The following is a 17,030-nucleotide window of genomic DNA, read 5'->3' as shown; positions in this document are numbered from 1 at the left end:
TCTGGTGTTCAGTGAAGACATTTGCCCTTCCTCTTTTCTAACCACCTACAGAAACATTACTACAACATCCAAAGCAACCTCCCGCTCCTCAATGGCCCAGGGGAAGGAAACATCTTTCCATTCACCTCTAGCACTGGACAAATCTGCAGCACAAAAGACTCCCAGGGAGGAGTGAAATTCCCCTCTAGGAAGCACTGACCCTCAAGGGTCTAGCCTGAGGCGGAAGACACAGGATAGCTGGGGAAAGCAACCCACACACCCATATTCAGCATTAAACAACGCAGGTCGGACTTCTCTGCTACCTGCACAAGAGCATCAGGGAAGTCCTTCCTCAATGGAGGAAAAACTGGGGAGAAGGTGTGTTGAAGGCAAGGATAGAGAAGGAGGCTTGGAGATGTCAACCCAGACCAGCCACCCCCACCTTCTTCTCTCAGAGATGAGCAAGCCCCCCCCTCCATCAGAGCAAACCCAGTTTTGGTGCTCCCCAGCCTCAGGTGGCCATGCTCACCTGCTTCTCTCTTCTCTTCCCCCATATGAAATTCCTTCTTTGTTGCCACTCCAAATTCAGAAGGCCACAAGATGTCTAGTTATGACCACAGGCAAGTCGTGAGCACGTTCACCCCAAGGCTCACGCCTCTCCCATCGTGCAAGGAGGCCCCCGTGCAGCAGGCTGAGCACCAGCACCCCATTGCACAGGGCCTGGCTGTCCTCACTGAGCTGCTCCTTGCTGGTGCAGAGCACCAGGGAGACATCAAAGAAAGTTCAAACAAGGGCGCTATAGATGCAATTCCTCCAGCATAGTGCTGCAGATGATTTCTGTGAGATTGCCTCCATACCAAGCACCATGGAGATGCTTTTTCTAGGGAAGCGCTGAAGAAAAGTCAGTGGGATCTTGGCTATCCCCAGCACAAACCATTGACACCTCAGGTAATGTTTGGGAACTTCAGAAAGCCTGGAGGAGGCCTCATGCCCAACCTCTCCCAGAAACTGTGTACAATGAAGAAAGCAAACCCGTTCGTGAGGTTATCAAGATATTTCTAAATGCTGGCTGCAAGATAGATAGGTGTTTTTGGAAGAAACAGGGTTGTGCTTCAGATTTTTGCAGGCTGTTTGCTCTGAAGAAGTAGCATGGCCTCATTTGCCTTTTCTTTTTCCCCTATAATATAACGTTTCTATGCCATTTCTTTTTGGGAAACACAGCAACTAGGAAGTAAGCGCCAAAGAAGCATAGATGAAAGCGAGAGAAGGAGTAGGTTTTCTAGTGCTGTTTTTGCACAGCATTTGCATTGGATCCTTAATTGGGTCTGCAAGAACGTATGATCTCTCCCAAGTGTGCAGTTGGCTCCCTGCATACTCACAGGCTATGCCTCCACCTTCTGAACAGAGCTTACCTTACACATGAATCGGGACTCTAGACAGGAATCTCAAAACACAGAAGTGTAGTCTTGTTGGTTCTTGATGCCTAATGTTGCTGTGCAGTTCAGAGCAGAGGTTTTACAACCCTTGTCTTCAGATAAAGCTTAGGTGAAGTTTGAAAAATTGCTGTTTTGTCCAGCTTGGTAATTGCAGCTCCTTTGGCTGCAGGAAGGTTGGTTCACATGCTGGGACACTTCCCAATTCCCCTTTCAGGAGCCATAACTTGTCAAAGAAACAAACAAACAAACACACACCACATTAATCAGCATCCAAAGGAAGGGGTTGTTGTTTTGTTTTGTTTTCTTTTGTTTGTTTTGTTTTGTTTTTAACCTCCCAGCCTTGCCACTGAGTGGATACACAGCAAGCTCTGAGCCAGACTTGGACTAAGGCAATCTAAAACTGTCCCAGTTTTTCTCTGAGATAGGAGCTTCATGCAAACAAGGGTACATAAATGTTATCACTGCTTTCAGGAAGGCCATGGAAGCAGTTTAATGTTAAAAATGCAAAATCAAAGGCCAAATGAGCATTGAGACTGCAGCCAGCGTGCCGTAGTGTGATTTGCAGCATGGCAGAAATACTGCTCTGGTACGTGTCAGCTGTTAAAACAAGGTATTTCATGTCATATTCCAGTCCTAGGTAGTTTAAAATAATAATAATAATTAAAATAAATAAATAAATAAGCACCCCAAAACCAAAAATGAAAGCTTATTGAGGGGTTATCAATGTGACTGTCTCCATCAAGTGATGTCTCATGCACTAAATGCAGCTTCAGAAAGTGAAAAAAAACAACACACAAAACACAACAAAACAGTTTATGACATCTAGTGGTAAAAGAAGATGTGCACACAGGCACTATCACTGCATGAAGCCCTACAAGACACACTCGTATGCCAGTCATGACAGCCAAGCTATTTTCGGCAGCAAATTCACTGTACTTACGTCTGCACTTCTTGACAATAATCTGTGTGCAAAGTGCAAACTCTTTCTTTGCAGGTCTATCAAAAGTCAATGCACTACATGTAACGGATGAGTGCTTTCAGTTCCACCGCCAACTATGCCGCACATGGAAAAACAGACCTTTGCGTAGGCAGATATCATACTGACAATAGAAGATAGCTTCAGCTCAAACCCAGATATATGTGAGCTTTTATTATAAACCTTGTCACTGGTTTCTGAGAAATGATGACTGGTTGCATCCTTTACTCTTCTGGTTTGGAAAATCTCCATGCCAGAATGAGAAAAGCTACTGAAACTGCACCCGGGATCTCTGCAGTGAACACGTACAAGCACTGCTCAAACAATGGGAGCAGAGCGCACATCCCAGCGCACAAGAAATTGTGTTGCTCTCCTTTTCTCTTATTGCAGAAACAAGAAATGGCACCTTAGTGCAAAAATATCTCTTTCATGCTTTTTATATCCAACCTGTTCTCCAAATAACCAATTACTGGTATTCTTTTAGACATGTATGAAGTATATGTATGAAGCATGAAGTACGTGATCATAACACAGTGCTGCTTTTGGATGTGGGATAAATTCGGCTTTTCTAGGTCATTTGTTGATTCCCTCCATCACATAAGGGCTGCCCCAGCCCTGCAGGAGACCACGGCTGGAAGAAACCCCATGGACCTCAATCGACCTTCTCAGTAGCAAAGCTTCTGCTACAGCACTGCTTCAGACCCTGACAGAATTAATTTGGCAGTGCAGCAGGGTGTCAGTGTGCTTCCCTCCAGGGGTCTGATGCAAATCTGAACCTTTGCTTGACAGCCACCACCAAAGCCGGGGCAGTCAACTCCTCCTCCTGCTCTGCTTCAGCAGGCTGGTGTTAACAGCACCCGCCAGGGAAGGGCACGGTCTGTAGGGTGTGAGAACAAAAGCACCTTGCTCTGCATGCGTCCTGTGTCTCAGTACCTGAGTGTGGAGTTTTCCTCCTAATAACAGCATCCATGTCACTGAAACCACATGCTCAGAGGTGCCCAGCACCTCCTGACCAGGGGAGCTGAATTTCCAGTTTGAACATGGGTTCAGTTTGGTCTTGCTGTGATATACATTAAAGAACAGCAAGTGGAAACCATGAGGGCTGGTGATAATGTCCAGAGCAGTTGAATCAGGACCCCTTGATCCCAAAGGAAACCCATGAAGAAAAGTGCGGATGTGCCTTTTTTAGTGGGGAAGGTAAACACTGCCATGTATGCTTAGCTACTGCACAACTTGATGGTGCTGCTGGAATGCACACTGCTCTACCTAATAACTCAGCACAAATAACCTAACACTGAATTAAGATTTGTCCACAGTGAATTAACCAGGATCAATTTAGAAGAATATTAATGTTTACATAGGATAAGCTGTGTCCCTGGCTGCCTTTTAAAGCAATTCTTTAAACTATAAATGTACCCAATAAAAAACTTTGAAATGCCTGTTTTTTTACTGCTAGAAACCCTTTGTCTAAAGAGCTATCATACTCTAACAGCAGCAAAAAAACCCTACAGTTCCTGCTTTAGACTTAGGGCCCAATGTTTTGTTAAGCCCAGGAGCCTGTCTAGATGCCAGGGGCAGGAGGAGACGCCTGCAGAGGGACTTTATCAGCCAACATGGCAATGGATACACCACTAACACTGCTCCCTAGGACCTCGATGTTATCTAAACCTCTTTTGGGGGACCAAGCTGAATAAACCAAGCCAAATCAGATAAAAAGCAGATTCTAGTGTGTTTCTGCCATGTCTGCCAAGATGCAGGAGACTAAGCCCTCCCACCATAGGACAGTCTGTAAGAGAAGGCAGCACGACTTCACCAGCACAGTCTTTTCATTTATATTGCACATCCTTCAACAGTGATGGTCACAAACAACTTTTGGTTAATATTGCTTTCTTACATCCCCTCTCTGCACCAAGAAGTAATGAAAGAAATCAGGGGGTGAGTTTAAACGGACCCAAAGCACAGTCACAGAAAGCATGTTGGAGCAGGCACAGTGGACATCACCCAGTGAGATCCCCTGACCATGTTTTATGCTGAAACATAGCTTGGCTGGTGCATGCAGTGGGGACAGAAGTGACAAATGGCCATGCACGTCCCATCACTCCAGATGGAGCAACACAGCCTCCCAGCCAGCTGTCAGATCCAGACAAGATGCTGTTTGCTAATTCCCCTGATAGGGATAACCTGTGCTCAGTTCTGGGTAAGGAAAAAAAAAAAAAAAAAAGAGAGGAAGGGTACAAAGGAGGCAGCTGAGGATGCTCAGTAGAGCTTGCCATGTGTCAGCTGCGCTCACACAGACTTGTCCCTCTACATCAACAAGAAGGACACTTGCTGAAGGGTGCTGCTCCCATAAAACAGCAAGAACCTTTTGGGAAGAGCCTCCACAGAGAAATGTAAGTCTAGAAAACATCCCCTGTGAGGAAAGACTGGGAGAACTGGAGATTATGAAAGTAGAAAAGAGAAAACATACTTACAGCCTTTATATTTTTAAGATGCAAAAAAGCGTCTGTATGTGGGGAGACTTCTCTCCTCCTGCATGGCAGCAAGGACAAGAGCAATGGGCTGGAACTGCAGAAAAATAGATTTTGGAATAAAATCTCATGAAAAGAGAGGAAAGCCCTGAAGGCTGTAGTGGTGATGTGCTGAATGGGCTTGGTAAGGCTCCATTTCTGGAGAGCAATAAGAGCAGCTTGACACGCAGAGCTGCCTGCAGAACTCATATAAAATTGCTGTTAAAGAATACATCCAAAGAAAAAAAAAAGTGAGGTTTTAAATGCCAAGAGAAAATCTATTTGTAACTGTTTAAAAGGAATCACCCCTCCACACTCCCCACCACCACCCAATAACATTAATCTTCACGAGCTTTTCCTCCTGTATTAGTGTTTGCTCCAGGGCTTACTGGAGAGGTCTCTTTCAAAGAGGATTTTTGCATAACTTACTGGAGGCCGCCAGGGAAGTCTCATCAGACAGTCCCTTCACTGGATCCGGTACTCAGACACCCTGCTAAGCAGCTATAGTTAGACGAGGTGACGCAGGCACTGGTACCTCTCACGTCCCCCTTTCCTCCATCCATGCTGGAACCGTTCTTGCTTTCAGCCTGGCATTAATGCCCACACGCTTCCTGCTAAGAGTCCTCTAGGTAGTGCATTAGTCACGCAGCTTGTCAACATGAGCTCCAGGCCAACATTTATTTGAACCCATTTTTTTTTCCCAGCACAACTGTCATTGCCTTTAACAGGAATTTGAGCAAGTTCAACAGCCAGATCCTATTTGCAGGGGCTGCTGCAGAGCTTGCACGTTTCCATCACCAGGTCCTGTAACATCTTGCAATGAAGCAGATAACCCAGATAATTAAGTGGGCTCAGAGATTGTACACTGTCTTATAGGAGAAGACTGTCCATGAAGTACCTCTTTTTAGCGATGAACAAATATTATTTGTGGTCCAACATCTTCTTTCAAAGCAAGCGCACAAGAACTTTATGGGGTCCATGCATTTTGCTGGCTCAGTTGCTAATGGATGAAATTGAACCCATTCTGCATGAAGTATGGTGCATTTTCCAGGGTGTGGAGTGCAGAGAAGGGGGGAAAGCATTTTCCTAGGGGAATGTACAAGGCACCTCTTGTAAGAATAGCCACTGGGTGCACTGGAGACTTGTTCACCTTCTCAGAGTCACCGTGGAGAACAGGGTCTGTTTAATGAGCTTAATAAAAAAATAATGAGTTTAATAAATTAGGACACTAGACTGAAAACCATTCTTCTGCCTTCTGCCATTCACAGACGCCATATCCAAGAAAAGAAGCAGAATGGTAAAAGAGTTGAGGTGGGAGCCAGACAGCCTCTTCTTGTTTTCCATATGAGGTGGAAAGAGCTGATCATCTGACAAGAAAACCAGAATACTTCTTGAATATTTGGTGACTAATTAAAATGAGGGGGCAAAGATGAAGGAGGGCTGGTATCTAGGAGGGTAAATTGAAGTATTTTTGGTAAATATGGAATTCCTTTGGTAAATATTGGAGTTCCTTCACCGATGATTTGGAACCCTTTGGCATAGCATTTCACAGCCAAATCCCAGCAAACACTTGACTTTTTTTCATTTATCTGGGTAACTCTTATTGAGATAAACTCTCTTCTCTCCATTTAAACTACCTTTTTTTTCTTGCAGGCAAGCTCCAACTTCAAGCTCATTGATTTAGTCAAGAGCAATTTCACTTCAAGAGCTTGAGAAATGCCACCTTGAAAGGAATAACTGAGTTCACAGTTTCTCTTCTGAAACTTCATTTGCACTGTTATCTTGCTATGGTTGAGGGCTTACACCAATAACCTAACCCCACCAAACTAAGTCATGCAAAGAGTTTTGAAATGAGTGGACTGGAGCAGAAAAGCATTATTTTTGTTGACCTGGTTCCTTTCCCAGGGAGACATATAGACACCCACTTAAGGGCCAGAGGGATGGGGAGAAGGAGGATTTTGTGTTTGCCAACTGCTTTCCTGTGGTCTCGTGTCTGGCCCCAGATTCCTTCCTAACTTCCTTCCCAGAAATTCCCTTGGTGACATTGTCCTTAATGCCCATGATCATCCTCCTCACCAGCCACCTCAGTCCAGGCAACACCAAGCTAGTCAGTCTCTGACTGCATTAGCAAGACTACAAACTCAGTCCCTTCATTAACTGGCACCCTATAATTATTCCTCAGTTCCCCAGTTGAACTCCAGTCCCAGCACCTGTTTTGATTTGATCACAGCTGGACTGAAGCCATCCTGGTCAGACCTCCTCTTAATCATACTCCTGACAGTCTTTGTTAAGAATGCACACACACACTTCATTATGGGACCCGTGCACTGGGTTTTCATAGAAGATGTTTCTGGTCCAGCACAGCCATTTCCCTTTCACAGGCTGCCCAAGCACCTGAGGTTAACACATCAGACTGAATCCAGTCTCTTGAGCCTTCATTCTCATAACTTTCCTCTGCTCTACCAGATACAGACATGGTCATTGTGCACACATCCATCATCTCCACGTGCATCACCAAGCAGAGAACACAACGCTGCCAGAGGACCCAACACACTGACTGATTCCTGGAGAGCCCTAGGCTGGGGGTCCTTGCTTTTGTCCATAACAGAGGTGCTTGGTGCCACAATGACCCAGTCTGACATGATTCATCATCTCAGCATGGGAGCTCTGGGACTTGGCCCTCCACACCCAGACTGGGTGGCTTACTGGCCGGCTCTGTAACTATGCCTCAGAGGTACCTACGGGTCTTGAGTATTCAGAACAGATGTAAAGTGTATACAGGGACCAGAGAGTATGACTAAGTACAAAAATATACAGAGTATTCATACACATACATGTGCAGTATTCAGGCAGCACTGCAGAAAGAGCAAGAGGAATAAGTCACACATCACCAAGTCTGCCCACAAGATAAGAACGAGAAAGGTCTCTATTAACATTTAAAAGGAAAGATTCTTTCACTTTTTGCCTGCTGATGAGCTGAAACCAATCATGACCCCAGAGAAATCCATCCTAATATCTTTTGATGAAACTTTGAGTAACGCCAAAGGGTTTTTATCAAAAAGAAAGGTCAGGATGGGTATTTCGCTACCTAGCAGCATCTCTCTGGCCTAGGGGACAAGGGTGAGAGAGCCTGCATTCCCGCCATGGATGGGCAGGGGGTGACCAAGCCTCTCATGGCTCCTCCATGCAGTAAGGATGGCCAAGGCAATGCTGGTGTGCAGGGAGAGGAAGAAAATTTCCCCTCTTATCTGCAAAGGGCTTGGCAAAAAGCTCTTTTCACCAGTGAGTTGAACAAGCAAAGACCCAATGGCAGTGTGCAGTGCAGGTGAGGGACACACTCCGTGTGTGTATGTGCCTGTGTGCTCACATCTGCCACCTTGCAGCAGAAAAGGAAAACCATACAGCAAAAGCCAGTCCAAAATGGGCAACAAAAACCCACCACCAACAACAAAAAGCATTACATCTTTTATATCATGGGCAACATAGAAGAGGAAGCATGGGGACACAGCAATGCCAGTGGGCCAGGTAGGCACCTGCATAGGAGTGCATCAGGTTATGGCCACCAGAAAAAAAAAATCCCACTATCAGCAGTGGGAAGCCAATGGAGATGAAACAGCCACAGAGGAACAGGAGGAACAGCACACCCAGCACAGGAAAAGGGCATCGCCTCACTGTTGGTGTACCAGGAAATGCTTGCCCTCACCTCCACCATAACCAGCTCCGTTTTGCTCCCAGCGTTTTGGAGGGGAGTCCAGCGGAGCAGCCCCTGCAGTAACCCCGCTGTCCTCATGTGCCCTTTCCTGCCGCTGCTCATTCAACACCATGGTTCGCAGCCCTGCTTCCTATCTCTGCTTTCTGCCTTACTGTGGTCTCCAGGCTTGCGTCATTTGCAACATTGAACTGTAAGAGCCATTCACCTGCCTTCAAGCTGAACCTCTGAGGCGCACTGCAAATTAACGAGCCCCGTCTTTGCTGCCCGCTTCCACTCCTTACACAGGCAGAACAGAACAAGGACAAGGGCACACACACTCTCCTGGCGGCCCTCGTTAAATAACACACACTGCTGTCTGCCTGCTAGCCAGTTTTGGCCTTAAATCTGCTCCAGAAACACTCTCTGTTCTTTGCGGTCCCATAGTTCACCTCCATTCATTTCAGCACTAAAATGTGCCCGAGAAAAGCTTTGTTTACTGCGGGGCATAGAGAAAGGAGGACAAACGAGCCTGAACTACTGGAAAGCCCCAGAGCAGCAACATCACTCCTCATTCCTCTGCCCATGAAAACACTGCCACACGTGTTAATGGAAATGCATTTGGCCTCAAAGCAGGGATACAAGATACTGAAGAACAAGGAAGGGAGAGAAAAGCTGGGATGTGGCCACTTGATCGCAGCTATTGAAGTCACCCCAACTGCTGTAGAGGCAATGACCTTGTTCCAGCTGCCAGCCCTTCTGCATCCTGTTGCTTAAAACTCACTTTTTTCTCCCAGTTTGGCTTTCTCTTGGAGCAGAATCTGTGAGGACCTTGGCTTCCTCCCACTTTTGCAAAGAAAGTTTGAAATCTCACCCCAAGGGTCCAAACCCAACCGGCAAGGTACCTGTGGGATGGCTCACGTCTGGGAGAGGGAGCGACCTTTCCTGCCCACCACCTGGATACTGGCTGCATTTTCCCTTTAAAAACATGACACTCCACTTCCAAACCTTGCTCCGGGATACCTACAGATATTTTTGCCTTAGGATCCTGAGGACCTCTTGTGGTGGAAAGTTAAAATGTGTTTATTTGAGAAGAGTAAGAGAGGCCTGATAGGCCCAGGCTGGCAGGCTCCATAACTGCTGTAAAGAAACTCTAGAAATGGAGAAACAGAGGAGACGCGATGCTCCCACAAGAGCAATAAACCTTCCCCTTCAAAATGCTAGAAGTTCTAGGTAAGGTCCCTGCAGCCTTTACAGGCATACAGAGGATGACTCCTGTTCGACAAACTACGTAACCTGGAAATTAGGAGGCTGCTGTGACACCAGGGTGAGTTGTCCCCTGCCTTGGAGGTCCTTGTTGGTCACTTCCTTGCAGCACCCCGCCTGGAGGGTGCCTTTCCTGCCTCTTTCACTTGGGTCTTTTTCTTTTTTTTTTTTTCCTGCACCTCAGCTGTTGGAATAATGTTCAGATCTTGAGGCCAAAGATAAATAGTACTCCAGGGATGAGAATAGCAGCGAGACTTCAAATACAGCCATGTCCACCATAGGCCACAGGCACCCAGGAGGGAAGGAGGACATTGCTATACTTGTGCTCTCATCACCAAGTTACTTGTGGTAAGACTATAAGGACCTAGGGGCAGGGAAAGCAAAGAAGGAAAAGCCAAAATAGCTCCAGCTACATCTTTTCTCTGCAAAATGCCTGTGTGTTGCTAAGGAACGAGGGGTGATTTAGTCTCTTTCAAGGTTTTTGACGTCTTCTCCACTCAGCTGGCACGATAGCTCTGCCTGGCAAGTCAGCCAGCAGCACACGGCTTCTCAGTTCTGCCCCTCCTCGCTCTGTGCAAGATGTGCTGGCACAGGAGACCACGAAAACGAGACCCAGAGAAGGAAGAGAAGACCAAAGCTGGGAAGCCTGTGGAGAAGACAGTTCATTTGCTGCACCAATGACTTATTTTCAAGGGCTTTTGTTCTTACTATGAATAAACAAACAAACAAAAAAACACCTCTAGTGCAATTTTCAAAGGCTGTTTTTTTGTGGTTGTTATCGTTGTTTTGTTTTGTTTTTCTCAGTGCGTGCTCCTGTTCAGCATCTCAAGGAGCTCAGGACTTGCATAGGTCAACTGGTTCACGTGTCTGTGCCCCTGTAATAGTCCGTTCCATCACAAGTGGCTCGCACCAGAGGCCCCAGCACAGTGCATGAGCACGGGGAAGCACTGCTGAAGACAAAGCCACCTCTGCACAGGCCGTGCAAGCCCCTTGCTCAGCTCCCAGCCGCTGCAAGAGCCCTCCCTGCCACGTCACAGCCTGGTACGTGAAGCTGAAGTTGCACACCACGCTAACAATAGCTCTTGGATGGAAACTCAAATGATCTATGACTCGGTTCTAAAATATTAAACCACCCATCTCTCGTCTCCAAGTGTCTGAATAATTAACCTGCCATCGATTATTCATAGCGCCTCTACCAGGAGCGCTCTGGGACTCCTGGGGCCAGCGGCGCAGAGCCCACCCGCAGTGGGTCCCCACCGCCCGCCAGCCCCCACTGCCTGCTCAGCAGGGGAAACACATTTCTTTTGGGCTGGTTTGTTCTAACGCCAGATGATCTGCTCTGGTCTTCGGAGTGTTTTAGAGATTTTATGCAATTCAGGCATTTTTCCCCCCAGGTTCTACTGTACAAATGGCAGATTTTAAAGACCATCCTGTATTTTGCAATGTGCAGAGATGCCTCCAATACTGCTCTGACATTGCCCCTGCTGGTTTGCCAAGTATTTCAGATGGACTTTATTAGGCTCACATGAGACTATGTTGGAGAAGTCCAAGACCTCTCCAGAGCCAGTCCCAAAAAGCGTGGCCCTTTCTGGCGAGCCCTGAGCAGGGCCATGTTGCTGGGCTGAGATGGGGACACGTGAAGGGTGACAGTCCTGGGGATGTCTGGGGGGGCACTGGCAGGACCCCGGCAGACACAGGCTGCCGCGACCCTGCAGCGAGCAATAGGCTCAAACACCAGCCAGGAAAAACCACCCTGCCTGCTCTTCCTCCCTCCTGCCTCAGCCTTAACACGTGGGACCCGCTCCCTAACACCGACTTGCCACGAACACCAAACAGAGGTGTTGAGGCTATTGCTAAATACTCAATTTCACAACTAGATGGAGCCTCTTTGTCTTTTTGGAACAAATTCACTTGAATGAAAGACTGCTTCAGCCCCGACAGTCCAGGCACAGCTAAGGGACAAGCTGGGTGCAGGCAGAGATGTTTTTGGCCTGCTTCTCACACTTGGGCAATGTGGAAACGCCACGGGTCACTAACACAGCAGCAATCCCAGTGCTCACAAGCTGCGGTGCCCACTTGCTGGCACAGAGCAGCAGCCCCAGGCTCCGGTCTCACAAAGCACTGCAGCCGGCTCTGCCGCCCATACCGTGTGCTTTCAGCCAAGCACCATCCACAAAGCAGATAAGAAGAGCAATTGTCGATGCAGGTTTGCAACTGGCTTTGCATTTGCAGCCAGTAAAAGCGTTTGAGTCGGTCAGGACAGCATCTGACAACACCACATCTTAAAAACTCGTGATTTTTTTCCTGGGCACCTCGTGCTTGCATTATTACTCATGTGAGCAGCTGCTGCTTCATTGTGAGGAAGTTGAGAGGCACCAGAGTTCCTGAACTTACACTTGTTAATTGAGAATCTGCCAAAAATTATCACTAAACTTCTGTGCTGTTTTGGGCTGGGATGGAGTTAACTTCCTTCATGGCAGCTTGTATGGTGCTGCGTTTTGGACTTGTGACTAAAACAGTGTTGATGATAACACACTTGCACAACATTAGGGGCTGTGTTTCCCTCACCTCTCCCTGCAGTGGGCTGGGGCGGGCAAATATCACAGAAGTTACCCGGGTCAAGGAGAGAAGTGGGCAGAGCTGGACCTGGAGGTGAAGTCTGGATCTGCAGCTCCATGTTCCCACCAGGCACGTCCAGCTTGGCCATCCCAAGGCAGGACAAGTCCCTTCCCTTTCCCATGGGGCCTTTCAAGAGAGCAGTATCCCTCCTTGTCTGAAATTGCAAAGCCCTGTTTGATAGGCTATGGCCGGGACGTTGCTGCAGTTAGGGACTGGGAATAAATAAGGGGGGCCAGACAAACCTGGACTGGAAAGGTGCTGTGCACCATGCCACATCTGCCTTCTGCATACAGCAAGCTGGGACTCATGGCTGACCCCAGGAGAGCACCTCTGCAGGAGGCATCCTGGTAAGGGCCCCCGCGTTTCAGACACACAGTCCACGTTTCCTATTTATTGCCAGCTCTTGCCATATTTACCGAGGAGGTAACTCCAGACCAGGTGCATGCCAGGCAGAGCACCTTGTCCCATACTCCTGCCTCCATCTGTGCAAGCATAAACCAGCTTTACAGACATCTTTTGGTAAGGCAAAGCCCAACTTCCACGGTCAAAGCTTCTTACAAGGCACGTAGTCACCAGGGCACCACTGCACACCAAGGAGCCATTTGCACCAGTGCTCCAAAGCCATTTTTTGCCCCCATTTAGGATTTGCTAGTCCTGTAGGCGAGTCCTGGGCTGCTCACAACCCTACTATCACCCTGTGCTTTTTAATGCTGTGGAACTGCCAGGCTGTTTGGGTTTCAGGCACACGGTGGCACTGAGGAAGCAGCTTTCATCGCTGTGCAGTGATCTCGCACAGACGTGCTGAGCCCACACAGAAGCTTCCCTCCCAGTGCCCGTGTGGGCAGAGATGCTTATCTGCGGCATGGGGTGGCAGGAAGCCCAGCAGTCACAGCGCAAACGTCCCCATCCACGCAGGTGGCACCTCACTGCATGTGCAGGGTGAGCCCTGTGGGGTCGCATCCGGCACCGACACTGCGGGAGGGCACAACCCGTCACCCCGTGCCAACGGTGACAGTCCCTGCATGGCCGCTCCTTCTGCCTGCGTGGGGCTGCGGCCTCCCAGTGCCACTGGGGACGCGGCCTCCCATGGGGACACCATCCTGTACACCTCCCCAAGGGGTTCCTCTTGCACTTTTGACTTCCAACTTGCCTGTTGTTGTTGTTTTAAATTATTCTTAATTCTTCACATTCACTGTGGTGTGTTTCCCTTCCAGGAGGGAGAAGTAAACATGCAGGGCTCTGCCCTGGGACATGGGGCAAGGCCCACACTTGGGTGACACCAGCCCCATGGGCAAGAGGTGGCCTCCCTGGCCACCTTCCTGGGGCCACCCAAGAGAAGGAAGCAGCTCTGAGGCAACTGCCAGCACCACTGGGCCTTACAAGTTGATGGTCCCACAGGAGCCTTGCTGCGAAGGGGACAGCAGCAGCTTTCCAGCTAAGCCAGGAGATGGCCATGCTTTGCTTGCTCATACACAAGGTTGGAGCAAATGAAGAGCACAGTCAAAACACAAAGCACCTGAAACCAGCCCCTCTGTGCTATTTAGAGAACCTCGAGTCTAGCAAATGCCTAAAGCAGCCTGCCCCTGGTCAGGTGCTCGGGCTGGACACCAGCTCCAGGGCGGGCAGAGGAGCAGTGCCCGGGGTCATCTCTCCAGCCTCAGAGCAGACGCAGCTCTGCCCTGCTGTAGGACCGTGCCCAAATGCTCTCACCTGGCTCCATCTCAGGTGTCTCAACATCTCCACGCAGCTTCCAGCACAAGGGTACCCGTGTGGTTCAGGGCGTGCGGGGTCTCGGAATAAACAGCTGGAGCATGCCGCATACAGCAAAGTTGAAAAATAACAGTCATGAAGCATGAAACGCTACAGCGAGAGCAAACACCTCCCAGGTAGTTTTCCAGGCCAATGGTTACAACAAGCTCTCTCAATGTTTACACACAAATAATAATAATTAAAGAAAAAACCAACAAAACTGCATGTACTCCTAACATGATTACATAATAATAGTAATAATAATAATAATAATAAAATCAGCCTCATTAGAAAACAATAACACTCTCTGGGCACTGTTCAGCTATTTGGAGTCTCACAGAAGCCCCATGTTTTAACAAGACGTATTATAGGATGCTATCACATAGGTTAAGATCCCAAGTATTTAGGGCAAAACTCCTTGCTACGCAAGAGGAGTTTCCTGTTCAAAGCCCAGCTGACTTCTTTCAAAGAACAATATTAGCATTATTGACTCGATTGTCTGTCACATTGCAGTTTAATAGCAAAATTGCAGAGAAATGGATGAGCTTATTGCTTTTAGCAATTTCACGCACAAATTTTTAGCATGGGGAGATTCATTAAAACATGCAAAGCAGCTAGTTTGATTTTAAGGTTTTAAGCACTCTGATTTTTAAAGGCTTGAATGACAAATACTTTTTACCTGCCACCTTTTCCCGGGAAGGACTCATATGCTTTGGGGCCTTGATTTCATATGCAATTAAATCTCAAGTAACATTTTAACCAGCATTTTTCACTCCACCTTGCAACTCTGACCGCTGAATAATTCATGCACGGCTAATGACAAATCCCCCCTCCTCGCATCAGGCCAGGCAGACGCTCTGTCACATCCCCTCACCCGCAGCAAAAGAAAATTGGTGCTAACCGGGATCACCGAGGGCTTGGAGCAACATTTCCAGCTGCATTCCCAGCTCCGAGGCCACATCTGTAGAGAGCCAGGCTGGAGCGGGTAGCAGCCACCAGGATGCAGCCCACAAGCACTCTCCTTTCACAACATTGTTTTTTTTACATGCGCATCTCTGAAAAATCATGTTTTCCCTCACCAGCTATTGTCACTGATCACTTGCCTCCCAGCAGTCAAGAGATAGCAGCTGATTAATATCAAATCTCTGGGAGCTGTTAGATATCCATCAAAGGCCTGAAGAGTGTGTCTTTTGCCTATTGAAACAGTTTAACCACTGATGGGATTATAATTATCTTGCTATCAACTGCAACAAAGCAGCTCAGCAGGAGCTGTTACACTTAAACAGGGGAGGTCAACGAAATTATTCTAGTGGGAAAGTAAATGTGAGAGCGTGACCTTGCTCTATAGAGTGCCTATAATTAATTGGGTTTATGATTTACAGTGGGGCCACGCTTTCCCCTGGCAGTGCCGGGCAGGCGGGCAGCGGGCTTAGCAGCCGGGTGGTCCCTCGCTGCCACCTCCCTGGGATGCTCCCGGCTGGGGACGGTTCCCGGCTCCGGTGGTCATGGGTGAGTGAGGGGCAGCTGCTGATTTTGGGGCTAGGAAGCATGACAGAGCCGCAGCTTGCTCTTTTCTGCTCCAGGAGAAACAAAACACCAGGCTGCAGATGTCAAAAAGGTGAATGCAAATGGCAGGGAAAATTATCCATCCAGCCTCCCCTTTGTGGCTGGGGCAGGCAGAAAGGCTCAGGCTTGCCGTTCAAGCAGGAAAACTCACCTTAGACATGTGAAGACCATTTCTGACAGCAAGGATGGTGATGCCTGAGGAAGGGCTGAGGAACCAGCAGTGGCTGCCCGGGACCAGGTGGGATGAGGGTTGGCTGGGAAGGGGCCTGGGGACGGCTGCCCTGCAGGGATGCAGGAGGTGTTCGGTGCCTCCCGGCCCAGCCCCACACACTGGTGGTGACCCACGGCACGGGTGGGAGTGACCCAGGTGCTGGGGCTGGGCACAGCAGGGCTGAGTCCTGAGGTCCCATGCTGGGTTGGGGGCCTTCCTCAGGGCCAAAGACAGCTCCACCCCAGATATCTCCCCATCTCCTGATCACTGAACCCAGACCTAGTCTCTACATCTCCCTTTCCTGACTTTTCTCCCCTCCTTGAGCAGCTCCTAGCTTTCTCCCTTGGTGTGGTACATGCTTATGGCCCCACTGCTGACTGCTGTAGTACGGGGTGTCTGGACGGGAGGACCTGAACATTTCTTCTGTTCTCATTCAGCTCATCAGAGGAAGCGCAAAGGCTGGTAGAGCATTTGTGTGGTTTTACTGTATTTTCTCCTTATTCAAAATCACAGCCTGCAGCAAGCCCAGGTTCCTAGACCCACATCTGCCCGTAACCCCTTTCCTGGGCCATCTGGACCCTCGCAGTGAAGGACCACAGGCTTGCAGGATCTACTCAGTGCCCACACCCTTTTCATGGCAGGGGGGGTCTCAAGGGCTGGAAAACACCACTTTGGCCATGCGACCACCACCCCACCTGTGTCAAAGCACCACAAAGCTGGTAGAAGCAGGATGGGTACCAGCTGCTGTAACTCGCCGTGCCGATGCCTATGTATGAGCAATAAAAGAAAGGATTTGGCCTATAGGCGCTGTGATTAAAATTTAAAGACAGAAAAAACACAGACTGACTCAGTTCCAACTCAAAAAGCAAACTCGGAGAGGAAAATGGGAGATGGGGAATCTAAGCAGCGAAACAATGATGTACAAAGAACAAAACAACAGGAGAGAGAACAAGCATAAAGGGAAAGCAGCAAGAGTAAAAAAGACGAGATGAAACAGAAAAGAATAAGAAAGTGAAAAAAAATCAGAAGAGGA

General features: G+C 48.4%; 2 long non-coding RNA genes across 2 annotated transcripts in view; one reads left to right on the top strand and one right to left on the bottom strand.

Moving 5' to 3' along the window:
* LOC308180601 overlaps positions 1-15,080 on the bottom strand; it is a 41,408-nt gene extending 26,328 nt beyond the window's left edge. The window contains exon 1 of the long non-coding RNA XR_013941052.1: positions 14,182-15,080. This is a non-coding gene — a long non-coding RNA (uncharacterized lncRNA). The remainder of the gene's footprint in view (positions 1-14,181) is intronic.
* Positions 4,653-6,758, top strand: LOC308180744. The gene is made up of 3 exons (XR_013941174.1): positions 4,653-4,781; positions 6,167-6,300; positions 6,552-6,758. It is a non-coding gene; the product is annotated as an uncharacterized lncRNA (long non-coding RNA).
* Positions 15,081-17,030: the final 1,950 nt, after the last annotated feature.

This window comes from Anser brachyrhynchus, assembly GCF_964034855.1.
Source record: "Anser brachyrhynchus genome assembly, chromosome: 20".
NCBI lineage: Eukaryota > Metazoa > Chordata > Aves > Anseriformes > Anatidae > Anser > Anser brachyrhynchus.
The sequence above is the reverse complement of the archived record's forward strand: the minus strand, read 5'-3'. Positions and strand labels throughout refer to the sequence as shown.